The sequence below is a fragment of the Terrapene carolina genome, unplaced genomic scaffold (genome assembly GCF_002925995.2).
Source record: "Terrapene carolina triunguis isolate 2854851 unplaced genomic scaffold, T_m_triunguis-2.0 Scaffold51146, whole genome shotgun sequence".
In the NCBI taxonomy this organism is placed as follows: domain Eukaryota; kingdom Metazoa; phylum Chordata; order Testudines; family Emydidae; genus Terrapene; species Terrapene triunguis.
Window position 1 is genome coordinate 1,598 of NW_020715497.1, and position 10,004 is coordinate 11,601.

At 47.4% G+C, this 10,004-nt stretch overlaps 1 pseudogene; it reads right to left on the bottom strand.

Annotated features, from left to right (window-relative positions):
- Positions 1-513: 513 nt before the first annotated feature.
- On the bottom strand, positions 514-9,998 carry LOC113405828 (annotated as a pseudogene).
- Positions 9,999-10,004: the final 6 nt, after the last annotated feature.

Below are 10,004 nucleotides of genomic sequence, written 5' to 3' on the forward strand. Positions count from 1 at the left end.
GATGCTCACATTCCTCACAGTGAAAGCACTGCATTCATTTTACATAAGAAAAGTGAGACAAGGAACAGAATAAAGAAAACAATGTAAAAAAACAGAATCCAGCCGGGGGTGAATGTATCTGAGGTTTGTTTTTGAATCATGCCTTCCCAGCAGCCATCTGGCGCTGATCCCTAGCGTGACGTGGATGGGAAATGTCTCTGCGGTAGCAAGAGGCAGGGGTGTATAAGAGGTGGTTGGGGATAAACATTTCTTGATGAGCCCTGACTTTATTTTTTAAAATCAGCCCCATCAACAGGTACTACGGGTATAAAAGCAGAAACCCTGCCAACGTTATCCACCATTTCCTGATGGGTCAAGAGTGCAAGCGGGCATCTCCACAATCTGGAGATCTGAGAGAGAGTTTGGAAGAAATGGCACCATCGGTAACCCCAGTAGAGCTTTGCACAGAGGGGGATTTGGTGTCTTCTTGGAGAAGCTTGAGCAGGTTCTTCAGGGCATCAAGTTCTTTTTTCCTGGCCCGATCACAGTCCGGCCCTGATATAGACGAAGCTGGCCAAGATCGCCATGGCCAGCACCGAGTAGCTGACTTTCACGCTGCTGGCACTGCTGAAGTTGCAGAAGGAAAAACTGCAGCAGGAAACACCGCCGGGGCAATCTACAGATCACCGCTTGGAGATGCTCTGTCCAGAATGTCCACCTGAACCGGAAACACAAACAAGAGAAAGAGATTCAAGATTAAAATGTTTCCCTGAGTTCGGACAGGAGCTCCTTAGCTCTGCAAAGGAGATAATTGTACCGATGTAGCTAAGCAATCCTGAGATGAGGAGGCCATTTCTCAGCAGTTAAGAGCCTCACAGCCTTAGCTCTGCCAGTGAATGCCCAGCCTTTAGAAGTCACTACTGCTATTATATACCATGAAAACAGCACTAGTCTCTTCCTAGCAGTTACAGACCCGTATGTAACCATCTGGGAACATCCCCTTCAGATTCCTGGCCAGAACGTGGAAACAGCTAAAGAACCCTGAGAATCCATTCCAGATTGTCACACTCTGCCCACTGCATGCTGGGACAGGGCTTTGGGAGTTCAGGGGGGGCTGCGGGGATGCAGCACAGAGGGGACTGGGTCCTGTCTCCTGCTGTTGAGCCTCAGAGTTTTAAAGAGCTGGTAGTAGTCAGGTCACAGCACAGCTCATTAAGAACATAAGAATGGCCCTACTGGGTCAGACCAAGGGTCCATCTAGTATCCTGTCTTCCGACGGTGGCCAATGCCAGATGCCCCAGAGGGAATGAACAGAACAGGTAACCATCATGTGATCCAGCAGCAGAAGGAAGCTGGAAGTCATTCGCAGTGTTGCACAGCTCAGAAGGTTATATACCCAAAAAGGTTTCAACCCCGCCTCCTTTTGTCCATGCACAACCGGCCAGGCACTGGGATTGGAGCGGGCAAATTCTCTCACTTGCACATGCCAATAGTGGAACCTTGCACCAGCACGTGAGATGTTTGGTGCTTAAACCATCGCATGGCTTCCCCAGGTGCGAAAGGAGGCCAGACTGGGAAAGCAAGGCCCATAATGTCAGTTATTCAGGGCAGTTACAACGGCCTGCAATCCAACTGGTCTCATGCCCTGGGTGATATCCCTGCACTACTCACTAGGCTGGCACTACCTTTGTTAACTGAACCACATCGCAAGTAGTATCAGTGCGCCTCCCCATGAACTGGCTACTTTCACTCCGCTCAAAATGCAGAGGTTGGCAATGACATTTACACTGGCAGTATAATTGCTGCTGGGTGCAATCGGGCGGTTGAGAGGCACAGCTGGGAGACGTTCTTTCCCCTGCGGTCCATAGAATCATAAAATATCATGGTTGGAAGGGACCTCAGGAGGTCATCTAGTCCAACCCCCTGCTCAAAGCAGGACCAATCCCCAACTAAATCATCCCAGCCAGGGCTTCGTCAAGCCTGACCTTAAAAACCTCTAAGGAAGGAGATTCCACCACCTCCCTAGGTAACCCATTCTAGTGCTTCACCACCCTCCTAGTGAAAAAGTTTTTACTAATATCCAACCTAAACCTCCCCCACTGCAACTTGACAACATTACTCCTTGTTCTGTCATCTGGTATCACTGAGAACAGTCTAGTTCCATCCTCTTTGGAATCCCCTTTTAGGTAGTTGAAAGCAGCTATCGAAACCCCCCTCATTCTTCTCTTCTGCAGACTAAATAATGCCAGTTCCCTCAGCCTCTTCTCATAAGTCATGTGCTCCAGACCCCTAATCATTTTTGTTGCCCTCCACTGGACTCTTTCCAATTTTTCCACATCCTTCTTGTAGTGTGGGGCCCAAAACTGGACACAATACTCCAGATGAGGCCTCACCAAGGCCGAATAGAGGGGAACGATCACGTCCCTCGATCTGCTGGCAATACTCCTACTTATACAGCCCAAAATGCAGTTAGCCTTCTTGGCAACAAGGGCACACTGTTGACTCATATCCGGCTTCTCGTTCACTGTCACCCCTAGATCCTTTTCTGCAGAACTGCTGCCTAGCCGCTCGGTCCCTAGTCTGTAACAGTGTGTTGACGTCACCAGGCATCACCATCACCCCAGGTGACTCAGGAGGGTGGAAAATCACAAGTGTCAATAAAGCCTTCCTGCACTAGGCCTGAACCAAACTCCTTCCATGTTTAAACTCTAATCGACCTCAAAAGCCAGGTGCAAGTGAAATGTGTAAGCAGCTTGATATCAGTGGTAAACCCCCCTTTGCAGTATAATGAGGCCTGCATACCTCTGGCCGAAGGAAAGATAATAAATCAAAGGAACGGGACAAGATAGTAGTTCAAGAAGTTACTAACGAGCTGAACTTATAGCTGCCAACATAAACTAACTGCTTAAATGTAATTGCTATTTGCTTAGTAATTGTTACCAGGGATGGGAGGGGTAGAGAGAGAGAGGAATGGGGGGAGGGAAGGGAGGGGTAGCGGGGGAAGGGGGGGGTGAGGCTTGACTGTAAAGGTATAAAGGAAAAAAAACTGTTTCTGTTACTGTGCTCGATTTGAGACGTGCCTGTCTCCTAGCACCGCTTTGAGATCTCAAATAAACTTTGTTTGCTTCTCCACCTGGTGTGTTTATTGGCGCGAAGCACGCCGGGCAACGAACCCCTGTTGCTTTGCCTCGGGCACCTTTGTGCCAGCAACAAGTGCATGGGATTCTTCCGTCCCAAGTGCAGGACTCTGCACTTGTCCTTTTTGAATCTCATCAGATTTCTTTTGGTCCAATCCTCTAATTTGTCTAGGTCCCTCTGTATCCGATCCCTACCCTCCAGCATATCTACCACTCCTCCCAGGGACAAAGGCAGCCATCTTTCCCCCCCACCAAACCAGAGGGAAAGGGGCGTGGGCTCGATGCCACAAGAATGCAGCAGAGCAGAGGAGGCTGCTTCCTTGAGAACCACTGCTGAGAAGCAGAGGATCCACTGAGCCCTTTCTAACTGCTCCCTCGCTGCGTTCAAGGCTGGCAGCCACTCGGGCAGGCAGCCTCCTTCCCTTTCACGCCCATGGCAGAGCCGCTGAGGAGCGGGTGGGAACTCAGTCCCAGCCCTCGCGCACCTCAGCAGTAGCAGCACCCACTGCTGGGGAGCGGCTGCAGGACTGGGCTATAAAGAGCCTCGTTTCAGGACTTCAGCCAATGCTGGAGGGGTAGATACGGAGCCCCCCATGGCGTAGAGGAAGCCTGACATTGCCTGCACTGCCCTCCTCTCAGTCACTCACTCGGCTGCAAACCTCACTACTGAGCACAGGGGCTCCCGCCCCCTTAGCGCGTCCCAGCAAAGGTCTCCTGCCATTCGGTTTCAAGGAGTGATTCCCCAATTCCACATCAGCAATGCCCCACCCTTCCAGCAGATGGAGGAAGGAAACCCAGTGATCTGGAACGGGAGCAGCACATTGTCTGGGAAAGCACTAGGGAAAGATAATAGGCAGAACATGCCCAAACTTACCAATTCCTGCACCAAGATACGTGGTCACACAGTAGTTTTCACCACTTCGACATATAGTTGGTGCCAGACAACCCCAGTTGGAGGATGCATCCTTACAGGTGAAGCACACCAGTGAGTGAGCTGCAAAAGGAAAACACACACCGTGTTAGAGGCTTGCAGGAATATGTTATTTGTTCCTGGTCTACAATCCCCATCCCTGTCCCTACTGCTAGTGAGCATCAAAATGGACCATATCCTGATGTTCTCAGCCGCTATTTCAGGCCAAACTCTCATTGAAGCCAGTGATAGTTTTTCCTGTGCATCGATTAAGGATTCAGAATTAGACCGACACCCAGAGGGGGGTATTTTCAAAGGCAGAAATGGCAGCTGGGCACCCAACTGCTATTTATGCCTCTGAAAAGTCCCCCCAACGCCCTCCGTGATACCAATTTGTAAATACTTTCTCAGCACATTCCTTTCCAAAAATATGTTACACACAGGATCATAAGGAAAAACCAGCATGGACTTCTCAAGAATAAATCATGCCAAACCCACCTCATTTCCTTCTTTGACAAGGTTACCAGTCGAGTGGATAAGGGGAAAGCAGTAGGCGTGATACATCTTGATTTTGACACAGTCCTATATGACATTCTCATAATGAAAGTAGAGAAAGGTGCTCTAGATGAATTTACTATAAGGCATGTGCACAAGTGGTTGAAAGACTGTTATCAATGATTCACTGTCAAACTGGGAAGGCAAATTTGGTGGGATCCCGCAGAGGCCAGTACTGGGTCCGGTATTGTCCAATATTCATTAATGATTTGGATAAGGAAGAGGAGAGTATGCTTATTGCATTTGCAGATCACGCCAAGCTGGGAGGGGTTGCAAGCACTTTGAAGGGCAGGATTAGAATTCAAAAGGACCTTGACAAATTCAAGAATTGGTCTGAAATCCACAAAGTGAAATTCAATGAACTGAAGTGCAACGTACTACAGTGCGGAAGGAAAAATCAAATGCACAGAAACACAATGGGGAACAACTGGCTAGGTGGAAGCACTGCTGAAAAGGAGCTGGGGGTTATAGTGGATCACAAATTGAATAGGAGTCAGCAATGTGATTCAGTTCCAAAAAAGGCTGACATCATTCTGGGGTGGATTAGCAGGACGATTGTATATAAGACAGAGGAGGTAATTGTCCTGTTGTACTTGGCACTGGTGAGGCCTCAGATGCTGTACTCTGTTCAATTCTGGGCACCAAACGATGTGGACAAATTAGAGAGAGTCCAGAGGAGTGCACCAAAAATGATAAAAGGTTTAGAAAACCTGACCTGCAAGGAAACTTTTACAAAACTGGGCATGTTTAGGCTTGAGAAAAGAAGACTGAGGGGGGAGGGATCACAGGCTTCAAACATGTTAAGATCTGCTAAAAAGAAGACAGTGGTCAATTGTTCTCCATATACCTATCTCATAGAACTGGAAGGGACCCTGAAAGGTCATCAAGTCCAGCCCCCTGCCTTCACTAGCAGGACCAAGTACTGATTTTGCCCCAGATCCCTAAGTGGCCCCCTCAAGGATTGAACTCACAACCCTGGGTTTAGCATCCGCTGAAAGTAGGTCAGGAAGTAATGGGCTTAAACTGCAGCAAGGGAGATTTAGGTTAGATATTAGGAAAAACTTTCTAACTACAAGGGTAGTTAAGCTCTGGAACAGGTTTCCAAGGCAGGTTGTGGAATCCCCATTATGGGAAGTTTTTAAGAAGAGATTATTCCTGTCAGGGATGGTCTATGTTTACTTGTTCCTGCTCCCGTGCAGGGGGCTGGACTTGATGACCACTTGAGGTCTCATCCAGCCCGACATGTCTATGATTCTATGACACTGGCTAAGAGAGTGAGCATTCCTCCCTCTACAGGGTGGTCCAAGTAATTTCAACAACTTCCTACTTATAGCTACAAGTGTTCTCCTTTAGTTTGAGTGATACAGGCCTGCAGTTTGGGGCTCAAGACCCTCGATTCAGTCGCCTCTGATTACCATGTCTGTATTACGTAGTCACTGTTACATACAGAAGACGTGACATCCCAGATCAGACCATATGTTCCAGTTGTTCAGCATCGTCCCTTCTGCAGTGATCATTGCCTGATGCTTCATAGGAAGGCACAAAAATCCACAGTGCACCTGGGCTAATATGCCTGGGGGAAACAACTCCTTCCTGGCTAGAGCTGGTCCAATATTTTATAAGGACTAATTTGCAAAGAGACAGGTGCCAATGGATTGTGGGCGGCAATCAAGATATGAGCTCACGCTGGCTCTGACAAATGAAGTGGGAATGACATGATGTGTTATTTATAGATGGGTATCACATGGAAGACCAGAGAATTCATTCTGACTTGCCAAACAAGTTTGGTTATTATTATTACAGTGTCAGAAGTATGCAAAATGCTTTATAGAAACAAACAGAGAAGTACAGTGCATTTCCTAGAGAGTTTATAGTGCAAATTGGACAGGAAGTGATGTGTGAGGGTGACAAAGAGAAGGAGGGGATGGGTTAAGGAAGAACAAGATCTAAAGCATTAAGTTCATCCCAGGGCTTGATTTCGCCACTTTTACGTAACAATCCCTCCACCTCCATGGGTCACCAGCAGAGTTTGAACCCAGGCCTTTCAGCAACACAACACAGACCTTGACCACTGACAGGGAAGGAATAACTCCAACTAGAAGCAGTAGTGGGCTGTTATCCTCTGCGGCCCAGACACTAGAAGAGGATGCAACATGCATTTTACAAGCACATGCTCCAGTTACACTGGGGAGTGTCTTACTCACACGACTCCAGTGGGGCCAGGCCGGGAGTCAAGTGCTCTTTGTGACTGCTCATCATTTTTTAAAGTTGACAGCTAGCCTAGCAAAGGTGGGGAGCAGAGAACCTCTTCTCCAGCTCTCCCAGCACAAGCCCCTAGCAGTGGGCAGGGCACACTCCGATCTTGGCCTTGACTACAACACCCACTAACACCCCACAGTTCCAGTGAGAGCGGGGGCACGATTAGGCCACTGGCCCCACAGCATACATGTCATAGGTGGTGAATACTGGGCTCTCCCCCACCAATCACCTTGATCGAGCCCATTGGGTCCCAAACTTTAACATCCTGTGAACCCCTTTTACTAAAATGTCAAGTCTCGCCAACCCCCTCCTAAAAATGAATATGTCCAGGGATTTTCTCCTTTACCTGAGTATAAACTATAAAAGCAGTGATCTTGGAAATATAAAATGTGTTTTTATGACATGCTTATTACACACTATTTATTGTTAATTATTATTTATCATTACAGTATTTTTATTACATTATCAAAACGGCGACACTCTTCCAAGATCTCGCTTTCGTAGCTTGTATCACTTTGAATAAGCCAGTTATAAGACAAGGCTCCTATGTTTCATCAAGGAGTATCAGATGTGAAACAGCAGGAAGGTATTTAAGAAGCCAACTCAAAGCATTCCTCCTACACAAGCATTCAGGTCTTGAGCATCCAGGCAAACAACGCATGTTACAACAAAGCTTAAACTTGTTCTTCATCATCATTTTAAAAACAATACTATCTGCCTATTTAATTTTAAAAACAGCAAAAAAGATCCACCTCCCTTTACATTTCTTCTAAGGAGTCTTGAAGTTTAAATCTCCTCAGTGTGATAGAGATGCTTGCTTTGATCTGCTTAGCTCTTGGAAGTCCAGGGGCTCCAGGCTGCTGGCCCCGTGCTACCTGGGGTCCCTAGGGACAGCTCTGTCCGCTATTAGGGAATTTTTTCCCAAGACCCCCTATAACATTTCACGAACCCCCGGGGGTTCACAAACCCCAGTTTGGGAACCACTGATCTAGCCCTACCCGCAAGCGGCTCCAGGACCCCACAGGAAGCCAGCACCTTCTCTTCTACAGGAAGAGTTGGAGGAGTAAAATTATCCTCCATTAAGAATCAACCAGTGGCTCTTCCCACCGGAACTTATGCTGTGACCCCCCTCCAATATTACTGGGATTCCACTACAGCATTATAAGAACGCAGGGACTGAGTCTGATCTCACTTGTGCCAATGCTCCACTGCCAGGGCCGGCTCCAGGCACCAGCAGAGGAAGCAGGTACATGCTGCGCTACAGTGGCTTCATACCGCCAAGGGAAATAACAAAAAACTTCTTCGATGGAGTTTAGCTCTCCAAGATTTTGATTTTGAAATACAACACATTTCGGGAGCTTCTAACAAAGTGGCTGATGCACTCTCCCGGGAAAGTTTCCCAGAGTTAACTGGTTAACAATTGTTCTTGGAATGAAACATATTGTTAGTTTTTATATAATCAGTAGTATGTCTAAAGGTACATGTGTCTTATTAACTCTGTTTTCTCCTAGAACTCCAGGAAGAAATCACAGCCAGTGTGGAACCGAACGTCCAACACTATCTGTGATTTGGGGGGCGTGTCATAACTATAAAGGGAAGGGTAACAGCTCTCTGTGTACAGAGACTCCAAATCCTTTTACCTGTAAAGGGTTAAGAAGCTCGGGTAACCTGGCTGACACCTGACCCCAAGGACCAATAAGGAGACAAGATACTTTCAAATCTTGGGGGGGGAAAGGCTTTTGTGTGTGTCCTTTGTTTAAGGGGTGGTTCGCTCTTGGGACTGAGAGGGACCAGACATCAATCCAGGTTCTCCCCATCTCTCTAAACAAGTCTCTCCTATTTCAAACTAGTAAGTAAAAGACAGGCAAGGCGTCTTAGATTTACTTTGTTTTCTCAACTTGTAAATGTACCTTTTTACCAGAGTGTGTATCTTTGTTTGCTGTACTCTGAACCTAAGACAGAGGGGGGTCCTCTGAGCTCTTTAAGTTTGATTACCCTGTAAAGTTATTCTCCATACTGATTTTACAGAGATGATTTTTACCTTTTTCTTTAATTAAAAGCCTTCTTTTTTAAGAACCAGATTGATTTCTCCTTGTTTTAAGATCCAAGGGGGTTTGGATCTGTATTCACCAGGAGTTGTTGAAAGGAGGGTGGAGGAAGGAGGGGGGATGGTTAATTTCTCCTTGTTTTAAGATCCAAGGGGGTTTGGATCTGTGTTCACCAGGGAATTGGTGAAAGGTTTCTCAAGGCTTCCCAGGGAGGGATCCGAAGAAGTGGGTTGTAGCCCACGAAAGCTTATGCTCTAATAAATTTGTTAGTCTCTAAGGTGCCACAAGTACTCCTGTTCTTTTTGCAGGTACCTGGAGCGGCACATGCTAAGGGGCAGAATTCCGTCCATTCTTGGGGCGGCACAGTCTGAGCGGCTTTTTTATTTTTTATTTTTTTTGCTTGGGGCGGCAAAAATGGTAGAGCCGGCCCTGTCCACTGCTCCAGCTTAACTGAATTGAGTGCAGTGACTCCTGATTTACTCCGCTGTATCTGGGATCAATCAGACCCTTATGTTTTTAGCTGATTACAGTAGAAGAACTTGCAAATGTATGGTTGCAAGAAAGCAATGCTGAGAAGCCCTGATCGCCCTGAGTAAAAGAGCCTGGCTCAGAGGATAACCGTATAAAAGATTTCTTTAAGAGATGACTAGACAGGTCTCTAGGGCTAATCAACCCCCCTTAGTCCCCTCTAGGCCTCTCAAGACATGCTGCTGTTGGAAGGAGCTCAGATCCACAGAAGCGTGCTCCCTCTTGCATCCAGAGCACTGCATCCCCCTAAGCATCATGAAACGGAGATAACTTGCTGTGCCTGCATTGACCTATTTTTATTACATCCACACAAGCTAGTGCTCAAAAGACAGCCAACGCACCAGCCGTTGCTTCGCCCTACCAAGCGGCTGGCTGCAAAGGGAGGTTTGCAGAAGTGCCAGCTCCCACTTCAAGGTAGAATCTTTGCCAACGGTGCTGCAAAAAAACCCCTCTGCCCCCCCATTTCTAGCTGCTTCCCTGGCTCTTTCTCAGGCACAGAGGAATCATTAGCAGCATCTCACCTTGCTCCACACACAGAACCGCCACCAGCAGGGTGAGAAGAAAAGCCTTCATCTTCGGCCTGCCGTC